This window comes from Saccopteryx leptura, chromosome 3 (assembly GCF_036850995.1).
Source record: "Saccopteryx leptura isolate mSacLep1 chromosome 3, mSacLep1_pri_phased_curated, whole genome shotgun sequence".
NCBI classification, from domain to species: Eukaryota; Metazoa; Chordata; class Mammalia; order Chiroptera; family Emballonuridae; genus Saccopteryx; species Saccopteryx leptura.
Window position 1 is genome coordinate 116864438 of NC_089505.1, and position 15958 is coordinate 116880395.

The window sequence follows — 15958 nt, forward strand, 5'->3', positions numbered from 1 at the left end:
CTATGTCTCCGTAGCTACTATCCTACTCTATGACTGGTATCACTTGCTAGGACTATCACAATATCTTTCTAACACACCTCCCTGCTTCCATAACTTTTTCCCTGAACCGTTCTCATGAAGCAGCCAAAATGGTCTATTAAAAATAAAAATTGAATTGTATGACTCCCTCTCTTAAAAGCCTCTTAATGGCTTCCCATTGCGTTTAAAATCTAAACCCTTACCCTGACCTCTTACCCAGGTCCTCATGACTTGGCCTCTGCTGCCTCCCCTATTTCTCAATGTACCACTCCCCAGCCTGCTCAGCCTGCAGCCTCTCAGACCCACTAATCCCTAAAGCACTTTCCTACTTCAGGACCTTTGCACTGAAACACTCCCCCGCTCTAGGATTTTCTCCCCAGTTTTTCACGGGCCTAATGCCTTCTTGCCTCAGAGAGGTAATTATAACTGCCATGTTAAGGAAAAGAACAGTTTTTACCTCAAATATTTTGCAGCTCTGTTGTTTGGTTTAGGATTGCTATGTTTTCTTGGTGTATTGACCATTTTCTCATTATATAATGTCCCTATCTTTCTTTTAATTTTCTTATTTCTGGAGCCAACTTTATCTGATGTTAGAGTACCCTGCTTTCTTTTTATTAATGTTTGCATGGTATATATTTTTTCCAGCTTTTTACCTTCAACCTGAATATATAATTATATCTGAAGTAAGTTTTTGTAGACAGCATATATATAGTGAGACCTTTTGTATTTTATTTATTTATTTATTTATTTTTAGTCCACTCTACTAATCTTTCATAATTAGTGTCTTTAGAGCATTTACATGCAATTATTAATATGTCAGTGTTAAGTCTGCCATTTTTTCTGTTTTGCTTTTCTATTCTCTCTGATGTTTGTTATGATGGCTGATTTAAAATTTTTGTTGGATAATTCTGACATCTTGATTTTGTCATCTATTGTGATCTTTTCTCATTCAAGTTCCTGGTTCTTATTTAAACCTTCTCTTTAGTTGGATCCTGATGATACCTCTATGCCTGGGGAAACGAGGAAGTTGCTGTCTCTTACTTCCTGGGGAAACGGGAAAGGTGCTGTCTCATTACTTCCTGGGTAGAAGTTCAGGTTCCCCACTAAGCCCCACCCAGGGAAAGAGGGGTTCCTAGTTGCTGCTGGTGAGGATAGGAGTTCCCACTCCCTGCTAGGCCAGAGAATTCTCTTACAGTGCGTGGGAGGAATGCTTTGTTACAGCTGCACGCTTGGCCTCCATGATATCATGAGGAGGTTGTGTAGATTATGTTGTGCTGGGCAGTGGCGAACATCCTGACTCTCCACTAGGTCTCCTGTGATAATAGCTTAGTGGAAACAGAAAGGTGTCTCCTCACTGCCTTACAAGGATGAAAGTCCCTGTTCCCTAGTAGCCTCTGACACTATCCTGGTAGGAAAATGGAGGTGCTTCCTAACAGTCTGGTAAAGGGTAAAGTATAGGCTCCCAATTGGACCTTTGCTGACATGGGTAGGGGTAGGGACATAGTTTTTTCCTATGTTTCCATTTAATCGCTATTTTAAATAGCATGGTTATGAGCATTATTATAATTCAGCTATTTTCTTCATATGTATGATTTTATTGCCATAAATTAATTAATTTGTGTGTATTTATTCAGTCAAAAGAGTCTGAATAGCCTGACCAGGCAGTGGTGCAGTGGATAGAGCATCAGACCGGAACGCAGAGGACCCAGTTTTGAAACCCCAAGGTCGCTGGCTTGAGAGAGGACTCAGCCACCTTGATTGCAGACTCACCAGCTTGAGCGTGGGGTCGCTGGCTTGAGCATGGGATCATAGACATGACCCCATGGTTACTGTCTTGAAGCCCAAGGTCACTGGTTTGAGTCCAAGGTCACTGGCTTGACCAAGGGGTCACTCATTCTGCTGTAGCCCCCTGGTCAAGGCACATATGAGAAAGCAATCAATGAACAACTAAGGAGCCGCAACAAAGAATTGATGCCTCTCATCTCTCTCTCTTCCTGTATGTCCCTATCTGTCCCTCTGTCTGTCTGTCTCTGTCACATAAAAAAAAAGTATGAATATTTTTGTGACTCTTGAACTGTATTGCCAAATACAAGAATTTGAGCGCCAACTATAATTTGTGAAATATGCTGTGCTAGGCTCCAAGATAACTGAAACAATGGAAGATTAAGAGACTAAAAATAGGCCCTGGCCGGTCGGCCTGGCGTGTGGGGGACCCGGTTTCGATTCCTGGCCAGGGCACATAGAAGTGCCCATTTGCTTCTCCACCCCCCGCCCCCCTCCTTCCTCTCTGTCTCTCTCTTCCCCTCCCACAGCCAAGGCTCCATTGGAGCAAAGATGACTCGGGCGCCTTGGCCTCTGCCCCAGGCGCTAGAGTGGCTCTGGTCACGGCAGAACGACGCCCCAGAGGGGCAGAGCATCGCCCCCTGGTGGGCAGAGCGTCGCCCCTGGTGGGCGTGCCGGGTGGATCCCGGTCGGGCGCATGCAGGAGTCTGTCTGACTGTCTCTTCCCGTTTCCAGCTTCAAAAAAAACAAAAAACAAACAAAAAAAAAGACTAAAAATAAAATTGGCATGTGTGTATTATTTTTAATTTTTATTTATTTTTATTGATTTTAGAGAGAGAGAAAGGGAGAGAAAGAGAAGCATCAATTTGGTGTTCCACTTATTTATGCATTCATTGGTTGATTCTTGTATGTGCCCTATCTGGGGATTGAACCCATAACCTTGGCATGTTGGTATGACGGTCTAACCAACAGAGCTACCCAATCAGGGCCCTGGCATGTTGTGTATTTATTCTACTTTTCATCTACACTCTTCTTTTTTTTTTTCATTTTTCTGAAGCTGGAAACGGGGAGGCAGTCAGACAGACTCCCGCATGCGCCCGACCGGGATCCACCCGGCATGCTCACCAGGGGATGATGCTCTGCCCCTCTGGGGCGTCGCTCTGTTGCGTCCAGAGCCATTCCAGTGCCTGAGGCAGAGGCCACAGAGCCATCCCCAGCACCCGAGCCATCTTTGCTCCAATGGAGCCTCGCAGCGGGAGAGGAAGAGAGAGACAGAGAGGAAGGAGAGGGGGAGGGGTGGAGAAGCAAACGGACGCCTCTCTTGTGTGCCCCGGCCGGGAATCGAACCCGGGACTCCTGCACGCCAGGCCAACTGGCCAGGGCTCATCTACACTCTTTAACCATTGAATGTACATTACCTCCCCTTGGTTTCTGTGGCTCATAGTCTCTCTCTGGCTTCCCTCTGTAAAGCCAGTAGCCGCGGCCACTATCACAATCACCTGGCCCATGCAAGTTCGCATTAGATTTGGACAGACGATAATGAAACAATGGAGCCAAGGACTGGTGGGCCATCATCTTTAATCCTATCTTGCACCCAGCGGGCAAGTAAAAACACACACTGGGCTCCAAAACCCACTCATTCAGTGCTCACAAAGCCACTGACTTACCCGAGTTTCCTAGAATCAAAGGTTTCTAGCTCACCAGACTTATTCACCTCTGTTCCCCTTCTCCTTCCTTCTCCCTGCACAAACTCTGCACAAACTGGCTTCTCACTCAGCACTCCACCATCTTGGCTGCTTCTCCTCTCTTCCATGTGGCCTTACTCGGCTCTCTCCTCTAATGCTAATCTCAGGAACAGAGAGAGAGCAAGCTCCCGGTCTGCCCCACTTTATAGTGTAGAAACCAAAACCTTTAATCTAATATACAAACAAGGAAGTTTCTGATACAAAGTCACTTATCTGAGGCATAATGGGATTCCTCATGAGAGTGCACTACCCCACATCAAAAAGGGTGGGAAAGGCTTAGTCCCAAAACCAAGCCCCAGGCTACCAGGATCCTGCCTGCCCACAGCCCACCCCCAACACACATTAATAAAATCACGCCCATCCTAAGCAAGAAGGGCAACCAATACCATCACCTGGGCGATGGGCTTCCATGTGGGCAGCGCCATCTTTAACAAAGTGAGCATAATACATTTTATCTGCCCCACACCCTCCTTCCGCCCTCTCTGGCTTCTGAGGCTCCTTTTCAGGCTTCCATTCCTCGGTTGTTCCTTACAAGTTGTTAGGCTCTATCTGGATGCTCCTCCTCCTTTCCCTTTCCCCCTGGCTCATCTCATTCAATCTCAAGGTTTCTGCTTACTTTTTTCTGTATCTGTATCTTCAACACAGGCATCTCTACAATCTATCTCCACCTTCCCCTTTTTTTTGGTTTACCATCCACTTGCTGATTTGTTCCAGTCAGAAATCCAGGAATCATCCATGATTCCTACTTCTCCATCACCTGCCACATCCAGTCAATGACTAATATTATCAATATTGTAGTCTAAATATTTCTAGAATACATTCCTTCTTTAAATCTCCACCATTCTATTCTAGTCACTGTTGATTACAACAATCTCTCAACATATTTCCCTACTATATGGTACCCAAATGATCTTTCTCTCTTCTGCCTCTGGATTTTTACCCATCCTATTTATTTTTATTTATTTATTATTATTATTATTTTTTTTTTTTTTTTTTGCATTTTTCCAAAGCTGGAAACGAGGAGGCAGTCAGACAGACTCCCGCATGCGCCCGACCGGGATCCACCCAGCATGCCCACCAGGGGGCGATGCTCTGCCCCTCTGAGGCATTGCTCTGTTGCATCCAGAGCCATCCTAGCGCCTGAGGCAGAGGCCACAGAGCCATCCTCAGCACCTAGGCCAACTTTGCTCCAATGGAGCCTTGGCTGTGGGAGGGAAAGAGAGAGACAGAGAGGAAGGAGAGGGGGAAGGTTGGAGAAGCAGATGGGTGCTTCTCCTGTGTGCCCTGGCCGGGAATCGAACCTGGGACTCCCGCACGCCAGGCCAACGCTCTACCACTGAGCCAACCGGCCAGGGCCCCATCCTATTTATTGAAGTCATCCTGCAACACTTTTATTTTCCCCTGTTCTCATCTATACTAACACCCCCTTCCCCAAAACACACGCACACACACACACACACACATGCACACGCAACTATGCACACATGTCTTCCTTTCCCTTTGCCTAACTTGTGCCCACTTATCTATCAGGTCTTGGCTTACTCATTAGTATTTAATTTAATCAATTGTTTACTTATTCTTTTTCACTAAATTGTAAACTCTTTAGACAGGGTTTATGTCCTGTTGTAGCCTAGAGCCTGCCAGAGTGCCTACTGCTTATTGAGTGATTTTTAAAAATCTTTATGAGCTCTGTCTACCCAGTGCCATACTAGAAGCTGAAAAAGTGAAAAACTCACTTAAACTGGTTGTTTGGGTGTAGACAAATGTCTATGATGTGTCATTTCCCTGAGTATGAGTAAAAAAATAAGACTCATTTTAATTTTTTTAATTTTTTTATTGAACTTATTGGGGTGACATTGGTTAGTAAAATGATTTAGGTTCAGGTGTACAATTCTATAACATGTCATCTGTATGTTGTGTGTTCGCCACCCAAGTCAAGTCTCCTGCCACCACCATCCATCCCTCCCTTACCCTTGTCTGCTTCCCCACCCCTCTTGCCTCTGGTCATCACCATACTGTTTTCTGTAAGGTTTTTGGTTGTTGTTTTTTTTTTTGCTTAATCCCCTCATTTGTTTTTAAGGATTAATTATAAGACTAAGATAACTGATCTGCTATAGAATTCAAGTTGAAAATCTTATGTACAGTACTTTCTTGACTGGGGCGATTTTTTTCCCCTCCATATTCTGCTGGTAGAAGAGGATTTTGATAGTTTTTGTTGTTATATTTGCACCAAGTTCTGAACTAGGAGAAAGTAAGCAGAAGGAAATTCCAGAAGAGTCAGTAGAGGAGGGCACTTTTCCAAGAGCGAGGCAGAAAGAGAAGGACTCGCAACAGAACCAAGATATGAAAAGTGAAGAACAGCAATCAACCTTGAAGCCTGAGAAAGTTGTGAGGCTTAAAGAAGAACCCAACCGTATATATCAGAGGTTCCTTCCGCCTCACAGCTCTGAGTGTAACACAGAGGTAGGTGCAATCAGTCCGTGCTCTGACCAGGAACATGAAATCTCCCATCAGCTGTGGATATAAACATAACTTTTATATCATCACTAAATAGATATTTGTTGAACAATATCATAACCACAGTGTGAATGGTAATAAAATAGCAACCAAAATTTGACTAAGCCCCTCAGTTGATAACCTTTCTCCTAAAGGGTTCTTAGGCTAAGCTGAGGCTTCACAGGAAGGAAAAGGCTGATGAGTTGTCACTGTCTGCCCTGATTAGGACGGAGAATGGCAGGATTGGTGCCCCATTTTCTACTCCTGGTACCTAGCCCAGATATACAAAAACTGTTTTGGAGAGAAAAGACCACAGATAGGGAATTGTTTTAAACATGGCATTTGCTATTTACCAGATACCTGCCTCCAGGGAAAGGGAGTGAATACCAGCCATATTTCAGTTCTTAGACTTCAATCTTACAGGTTCCTTCTTGTACAAATTAAGATTTCCCTATACACACCTTTCTGGCAACTAATTTGAGATCCCCAGAGGGAGGCTTTTGTACTCCTAAGTAAACCAAATTCAAAAGACTGATTCCAGTATACATTTAGGAAAAAAAGGAAGAGTAACAGTAAAGGAAGTCAAAAATCTATTTGAAAAAAAATTCAGATACAGAGTTTGGAAACTAGGCAAGTCACAGTAAACAAGGAAAATACAGGGGTGGGCAAAAGTATTTTTACAGTTGTTCATATGAGAAAGACATGCAGGTTATAGTGGCTAGAATAGTTTTACTTACTGCGTTTTGCATACTCACAACTGTAAACCTTCTTTTGCCCACTCTTGTTTATGCCTGAATGGAAATTCACATACATTTGACAGAGAAAGGAGTCACTGGATTTGGTCAGAAGACCAAAAGGAAGTACATTAAATATTCAAAATATTCAAAAAGAGGTTAATTTTACATCTCTCAGACAGGCCCTGTATTGAGCAGTGGCCCAGTGTAGGAGGCATGGGCAGAGGCTGAACACTGTGGTCACAAAGATCGTAAAATCTTTGCTTATGAGCTCAAAATGACCAGCATACTTTTAGAATACTGAGTTTAGAGTATGAGAAGTGGCACTTCATACTGGTTCATTTATTAATTTTCTTTAATTTACCCTTTCCTATTATTTGAAGAATTATTTCTCAATACCCAGGAGGGAAGTGAAAAACTATTTTATATATATATAAATTCTATGACAAATATTGGAAAATAGCCACTTTTTGAAAGGGCAAATAGTCCTAAATACCACATAGCCTTTTAAGGTTTCATTTAATTCTTGCTTGGTTCAATAATTATCTTCCAATATAATGACTTGGACTTGTTGAAAGAAGTTTAAGTTGCTCTTACTCATTTAATTAACCAATATTAATTGAATATCTGTGATGTGACTGACCCTGTGTTAAGGCACATAAAGCCATAAAGCAGTAAACAAGATAGATGTGGGTCTCATGGGAAAGGAATAACGTATTTGTATTTTGAACTTAGCATTTCCCAAAACATTGTCACATGCACTATTTGTTTCGCTTCTTTAAGCAGGCAGGAAGAAAATATACTGCTCACAAAAATTAGGGGATATTTTTAAATGAATATGAAGTGATAAAATATCCCCTAATTTTTGTGAGCAGTATACATTTTAGATAGCTTTTTTTTTCCTGCAGTGAGCTGTGCAGTGATAATTTCAGGACCTGTTTCTGTGCATAGGGTTCTTTGATTTACTGATGACTATATATGGAGTATTCTTTTTAGTTCTATGTATGTATAGTTTGGTGGTCTTCACCTCTGTTGTCAGATTATAGTGTCTAGCATCTAGCTGCTATCCACATGTGTTATGTCTTCTTAATCTAGTAATGTGCAAATTTAAGCAACTATATAGGCTGAGAGCAGATACCAAACCTAAAAGAATGCTTATATATGATAAATACATAGAAAAAGAACTATGAGAACCTCTTTCATGAGTATGTGAGTTCAATTGTTCATATGTATTTGTGGTTGCTGATGTCCTTTGGAGGCTTAATTTCTGCTCTTCAATTATTCCAGGTAAGGTTGTGATAGTTGAATTCTAGGTATTACTTTCCCAATATTCTTGAACCATGTTGAAACCACTACAAATAACTCAGTTTTACAGGTTTAAAATTTAGCTTCATGGTTTTTAAATATTATTGAATATTTACTGTGTTCTAAGTACTACGCTAAATACCCTGTGTGTGTGTGTGTGTGTATATATATATACACACACACACAGTTGAGGCAGAAATATTATTTTTTCCACTTTATAGATGAAGTACTGAGGCTTTAGAGCAGTTAAATAATTTGCCCAGAATGACATATTTTGTGGGAATCTGAGTCTGTCTACTCTAGAACTTGATCTTTTAAAAAAATGTTTTTTCAACTACTGTTGACATTCAATATTATTTTGTATTAGTTTCAGGTGTACAGCATAGTGGTCAGACAATCATGTACTTTACAGTCCCCCCCCCCAATATTTCTGGTACCCATCTGGCACCGCACATAGTTATTACAATATTATTGACTATTACCCTCTGTGCTGTACTTTATACATCCCCATGCCTATTTTGTAACTACCGATCTGAACTTCTACGTAAATCCCTTCATCCTTCCCACCCAATTCCCCTCCCCTCTCACAACCATCACTCTGTTCTCAGTATCTATGAGCTGTTTCTGTTTTGTTCATTTATATTGTTCTTTAGATTCCACATGTAAGTAAAATCATATGGAACTTGTCTTTCTCTGAGTACTTTATTTTACTTAGCCTAATATCCTCTAGGTCCACCCATGCTGCCACAAATGCTAAGATTTCATTCTTTTTTTACAGCCAAGTAACATTCCATTGTATATGTATCACAACTTTTTTTTTTTTAATTTTACTAGGGTGACATCAATAAATCAGGGTACATATGTTCAAAGAAAACATGTCCAGGTTATCTTGTCAATCAATTATGTTGCATACCCATCACCCAAAGTCAGATTGTTCTCCATCACCTTCTATCTAGTTTACTTTGTGCCCCTCCCCCTTCCCGTTCTCTTCTCCCTCCCCACCCTCCCCGTAACCACCACACTCTTATCAATGTCTCTTAGTCTCGTTTTTATGTCCCACCTACGTATGGAATAATGCAGTTCTTGTTTTTTTCTGATTTACTATTTCACTTCGTATAATGTTATCAAGATCCCACCATTTTGTTGTAAATGATCCGATGTCATCATTTCTTATGGCTGAGTAGTATTCCATAGTGTATATGTGCCACATCTTCTTTATCCAGTCATCTATTGAAGGGCTTTTTGGTTGTTTCCATGTCTTGGCCACTGGTATCACAACTTTTTAATCCACTCATCTGTTGACAGGCACTAGGGCTTGCTTTCATATCTTGGCTATTGTAAAGAACACTGCAATGAACTTAGGGGTGCCTATATTTTTTTGAATTAATTAGTGTTTTGCAGTTGTTTGTTTGTTTGTTTGTTTTTGGATATACTATACCCAGAAGTGAAATTGCTGGGTCATGAGGCAGTTCCATTTTTAATTATTTGAGGATACTACACACCGTTTTCCATACTGGTTGCATCAATATGCATTCCTGCTGACAGTGCACAAGCATTCCCTTTTCTGCACATTTTCACCAATACTTGTTTCTTGATTTATTGATGATAGGCATTCTGACAGGTGTGTGATATCTCATTGTGGCTTTCATTTGCATTTCTATGATAATTAATGATGTTGAGCATCTAATATGTTCTCCCATTCAGTGAGTTATCTTTTCATTTTGTTGATGGTTTTCTTCGCTGTACAAAAACTTTTTTGTTTGATGATGTTTCACTTGTTGATTTATTTTTTTGTTTCCCTTGCCCAAGGAGTTATATCAGAAAAAAATATTGGTAAGAGAAATGTTCAAGATTTTACTGCCTATGTTTTCTTCTAGGAATTTTATGGTTTTACATCTTACATTTATTTTTAATCCATTTTGAGTTTATTCTTGTTTATGGTGTAGGAAGGTGATATAGGTTTTTTGGGGGGTTTTTCATGTACAATTTTCCCAACACCATATATTTAATAGATGGAATTAACGCCATTCATGTTCTTGCCTACTTTGTCAAATATTAATTGACCATATAGTCTTGAGTTTATTTCTGGGTTCTCTATTCTGTCCCATTGCTCTACATGTCTGTTTTTATGCCAGTTTTAGACTGTTACAGTTATTATAGCTTTGTAGTATAGTTTGACATCAGATAGTGGGATACCTCCAACTTCGTTCTTCTTACTCAAGATTGCTGTGACCATTTAGGGTCTTTAGTGTTTCCATATAAAATTTTGGAAAATTTGTTCTAGTTCTGTGAAGTATGCTGTCAGTATTTTGATAGGAATTGCATTGAATCATTAGATCGCTTTGGGCAATATGAACATTTTAAGAAATGCTAATTCTTTCTATCCATGAGCATGGTATATGCTTTTTTTTTTTTAATGAGACAGACAGGGAGAGATAAAAAGCATCAGTTCTTCATTGTGGCACCTTAGTTGTTCATTGATTGCTTTCTCATATGTGCCTTGACTGGGGGGCTTCAGCTGAGCCAGTAATCCCTTGCTCAAGCCATTGACCTTGGGCTTCAAGTCAGTGACTTTTGGGCTTATGCCAGCGACCATGGGGCCATATGTATGATCCCATGCTCAAGCCAGCAACCCCACGCTCAAGCTGGTGAGCCTGTGCTCGAGCTGGATAAGCCCGTGCTCAAGCTGGCAACCTTGAGATTTTGAACCTGGTCCTTGGCATCCCAAGTGGATGCTCTATCCACTGTGCCACCACCTGGTTAGGTGGTATATGCTTTTGTTTATTTGTATCATCTTCAGTTTCTTTCTTCAGTGTCATCATTATCCATTATCTGAGCACAGGTCTCTTACATTCCTGGTTAAATTTATGCGTAGATCCTTTTTTTGTGTTTTGTTTTAATGCAGTTGTAAATGGGATTGTTTTCTTAGTTTCCCTTTCTGATAGTTCATTAGTGATGTATAAAAATGCAACTGATTTCTGGATATTTATTTTTTATCCTGTTATTTCACTGAATTTATCAGTTCTAGTAGTTTTGGTGGAATCTTTAGGGTTCTCTATTCATGTCATCTGCAAATAATGGCCATTTTACTTCTTCTTTTCCAGTTTGGATGCCTTTTATGTCTTCTTCTTATCTGATTGCTAAGGCTAGGACTTCCAGTACTATGTTGAATAAGAGTGGTAAAAGTGAGCATCACTGTCTTATTCCTGGTCTTATGGAAAATGCTTTTAGTTTTTACCCATTGAGTATAATGTTAGCTGTGGGTTTGTCATATGTGGCTTTTATTATGTTGAGGTATGTTCACTTTATTTTCACTTTGATGAAAATTTTTATCATAAATGGGTGCTATTTTTTTCAAATGCTTTTTCTGCACCTTTGATGTGATCATATGGTTTTGGGTTTTTTTAAATCATATGGTTTTTACCCTTCATTTTGTCTGTGTGATGTATCACGTTAGTTGATTTGAGGATAGTGTATGAACCTTGCATCCCCAGAATAAATCCCACTTGATTATGGTGTATGATCTTTTTAATGTATTGTTGGATTTGGTTTGTTAATATTTTGTTAAGGATTTTAGCATCTATGCTCACCAGAGATATTGGCCTATAATTTTCTTTCTTTGTAGTGTCTTTTTTTGGTTTTGAAATTAGTATAATGCTGGCCTCATAAAATAATCTTGAGAGTCTTCTCTTCTCTTGAATTTTTTGGAATAGTTTGAGGGTAGGTGAAGCCACCCAGTCAGGAATTTTGTTTGTTGGAATATTTTTTATTTCATTAGTTATAATTAGTCTGTACAGATTTTCTGTTTCTTCATTCAGTTTTGGAAGATTGTATGTTTCTAGGAATTTATCCATTTTATCCACTTTGTTCAATTTGTTGGCATATGGTTATTCTTAAAATTGTCTTATAATCCTTTGTATTTCTGTGGTGTCAGTTGTTACTTCTCTTTCGTTTCTAATTTTATTTATTTGTGTCCTCTTTTTTTTTCCTTGATGAGTCTAGTTAAAGGTTTATCAATCTTGTTTATCTTTTCAAAGAACAAGCTCTTGGTTTCATTGATCTTTTGTATTCTTTAGACTCTAATTTATTTATTTTTGCTTTGATCCTTATTAATTCCTTTCTTCTACTCATTTTGGGCTTTGTTTGTTGTTCTTTTTTTAGTTCTTTTAGGTATGAGGTTGGATTAATTATTTGAGAAGTTTCTTATTTCTTGAAATAGGCCTGTAGTGCTATAAATTTCCCTCTTAGGACTGCTTTTACTGTGTCCCATAGATTTAGGGTTGTTGTGTTCTTATTTTCATTTGTATATTTTGATTTCTTCATTGAACCCATTGTTAACCCATCCATTGTTTAGTAACATATTATTTAGCCTTCATTAGTTTGTGTGTTTTTCAGATTTTTTCTTTCAATAGATTTCCAATTTATCATAGTGGTTGGAGAAAATGCTTAATATGATTTCAATCTTCTTAAATTTGAGACTTATTTTTGTGTCCTAACAGATGGCCTCTCCTAGAAAATGATCCATGAACACTTGAAAAAAATGTATATTCTGCTGCTTTGGGGTAAAATGCTCTAAAAATACCAATTAAATCGATCTGATTTAGTGTGTCATTGAAAGCTGCTATTTCTTTGTTGATTTTTTTGTCTGGAAGACCTATCCATTGATGTCAGTGGGGTGTTAAAATCCCATACTAAGACTGTATTGCTGTCAATTTCTTCTTTTAGGTTCATCAAGATTTTCTTTACTTATTTAGATGCTCCTATGTTGGGTACATAAATGTTTAAAAGGGTAATATCCTCTTGTTGGACTGATCCCTTTGTCATTATTTAGTGTCCTTCTTTGTCTCTTATTATAGATTTTGTTTTAGTCTACAGTATTTTGTCAGATACAAGTATTGCTACCTCAGCTTTTTTTATGTTTTCATTTACATGAAATATCTTTTTCCATCTCTTTACTTTTAGTCTGTATGTGTTTTTCTTTCTGGGGTAGGTCTTTTGTAGATAGCATATGTTGATGGATTTTGTTTTCTTATCCATTCAGCTACCCTATGCCTTGTTTGTTTTTTCCGAAGTTAGAAGCGGGGAGGCAGTCAGACAGACTCCAGCGTACACCTGACTGGGATCCACCCGGCATGCCCACCAGGGGATGATGCTCTGCCCATCTGGGGCATTGCTCCATTGTGGCCGGAGCCATTCTAGCACCTGAGGCAGAGGTCATAGAGCCATCCTTAGTGCCCGGGGCCAACTTTGCTCCAGTGGAGCCTTGGCTGCGGGAGGGGAAGAGAGAGATAGAAAGAAAGGAGAGGGAGAAGGGTGGGGAAGCAGATGGGCACTTGTCCTGTGTGTCCTGGCTGGGAATCGAACCCTGGACTTCCACACGCTGGACCAATGCTCTACTGCTGAGCCAACTGGCCAAGGCCTATTCTATGCCTTTTGATTAAAGCATTTAAGCCATTTATATTTTAAGTGATTATAGATAATATGCATTTATTGCTGTTTTATTCTTTATAACTATGTACCTCTTTTTTCCTTTCTTCTTCTTAAAGAAGGCCCTTTAACATTTCTTGTAGTATTGAATTAGTACTAATGAACTCCTTTCGTTTTTCTTGTCTAGGAAACTCTTTATTTCTCCTTCAGTTTTAAATGATAGCCTTGCTAGGAAAAGCAGTCTTAGTTGTAGGCCCTTGCTTTTCATCACTTTGAATATTTTGTGTCAATCCCTTCTGTCCTGAAATGTTTCCATTGATAAATCAGCTGACAGTTTCATGGGAGATCCCTCATAGGTTACTTAACTGTCTTGCTGCTTTTAGGATCCTCCTTTTGTGTTTAACCTTTGTCATTTTAATTATGATGTGTCTTAGTGTGTCCCTTTTGGGTCCATCTTGTTTGGGACTCTCTAGGAGGAGTTGAGTGTAACTTCCACCTATTCTGCTGCCATCTTGGATCCCTGCTAGAGCTTGACCTTTTAACTATTGTTGTTTGCTTTTCATTGATGAGAAATTCAAAAAAAAAGCATACAGTTCTCATGTCAAACTAATTTCCTAAGGAAGTCTGGCAAGCTGGCTCCCAAATGTCTTCCAGGATGTCAGTCATCAGTTTTGTTGGTGAATTCATTCAAAGTTGGTCCTCAAATTTGCAGCCTCCAAGACTGGAACCTGTTTGCCCCCTTAAATAGATTTGTGTCTTGGGGATAAACTAACATTAAACCAAACTTTCAAGACTATTGGGTAAAATCAGAATGGCAATTAGTTATTCTCCTATAATAACTAATTATAAACATCACTTGAGCATGTTTAGATGAATATATAGAGAGCTAAGAAAGATAAATCAAAATATGAAGAATGTTTGATGAGTAGGGAGTCAGAACAAGCAGTCTTAGTGTGATGATTGATACACTCACAGACTTTGATAGCCTGTTTTTATCCATGTTGACTGGATTCGAACATTTAAAGCCAGTGGTCTTTTACTGTTTCCATAATAGAAATGATCTTGCCACTAAGGCCAATGTTGAATTACTAAATTTTTTGTCTTAAGATAGTATTTTAAAATATTAAAAGTGAAGTTTTAAGCCTGTAGAATTAAGTCAGGTAATGCTGGTTACAACTTGTTTTATTTTAATTTTTTTTTATTTTTTCTTTAATTGATTTTAGAGAGAGAGGAAGAGAGAGAAAGAAACACTGGTTTGTTTTTCCACTTATAAATTTCTTAAGATGGAAGAGACATTAGTCATCATTTTATTTGGGCTTATGTCTTTAATTTGCAGATGAATAAACTGATACGCAGGATAATTGGCTTAATAAATTGATTGGTAGTTTCTTAAGTAGTTGCCTTTTAAAAAAATTTGCATTTCTACTCTACCAGAATGACTTATCTGGAAAATGTAGACAGGAATTCCTATTCTTCTGGCTTTTCTTATCTATATAATATGCTGAAAACGCATTTGTTCCACTGTATAAATGGTGTCCTTCTCTTGTGTGTCTATGTTTCAGTATGTAAAAATGAAATGTAGAAAGACTGTATAATTTTCTAAAACCACCCAATTCATAAGTGATAGATTCAGGATTGAAACCCAAACAACTCATTCCAAAGTTAGGGTTCTCAATAATTACATTGTAACTCCATTAAAGAATTTTCTCAATGGATCTTAGATACCTTCAGCTCTAAGACAAGCAGATTGGATTTAGATCGCCTTTCTGACTAAACCCAGATAGGAATTTAAGGGCTAATAGGACTTGGGAAAGTCTGTGTTGTAATTCTGTTTTAAGCAAGCTAGAAATATAATAATGACATGTGCTTTTCAAAAAGTCAAAGTTAGGAAGCATACTGGAACAGGACTCTTGAAAACTCAATTGTATCTTATCTATTGAATTAGATAAAGTTGAATTCTCTTTTTTCTAATTATTTTATTTATTGATTTTTAATTTTAATTTTAATTTTTTTGAGGGAGAGAGAGAAAAACATTGATTTGCTGTTCCATCTAGTCATGCATTCATTGGTTGCTTCCTGTGTGTGCCCTGACCAGGGATCAAACCCACAACCTTGGCATATCAGGTCAACACTCTACTCTTTAGATACACCAGCCAGGGCTAATGTTGGATTCTTTATCTACTCAGCACACCTGTGTGTGCCTTCCTCTGAGAAATCCTAATGACTTCTCCTTTGGTCAGAGTTTTATTGCACTGAAGAGGCCTGGTTTTTACTACAAAATTGTCTATGCTTATGTTCCCCTTCACTGATAGGAAAAATTAGAAAGTTAATTGTCTATGTTTAACTGCTTTGTTCACATACTTTATTTGATATTTTTACTCTAATAAAATGGGGATAAATTATATGAACATGTACCAACTAGCTATAAATGTAAAAGAATAATTTGTTGTG

At 38.9% G+C, this 15958-nt stretch overlaps 1 protein-coding gene across 3 annotated transcripts in view; it reads left to right on the plus strand.

The window, feature by feature from the left end:
* Positions 1–15958, plus strand: part of CCDC30 (coiled-coil domain containing 30) — a 110566-nt gene that overhangs the window by 58122 nt on the left and 36486 nt on the right. The gene's annotated exons all lie outside the window — the stretch shown is intronic.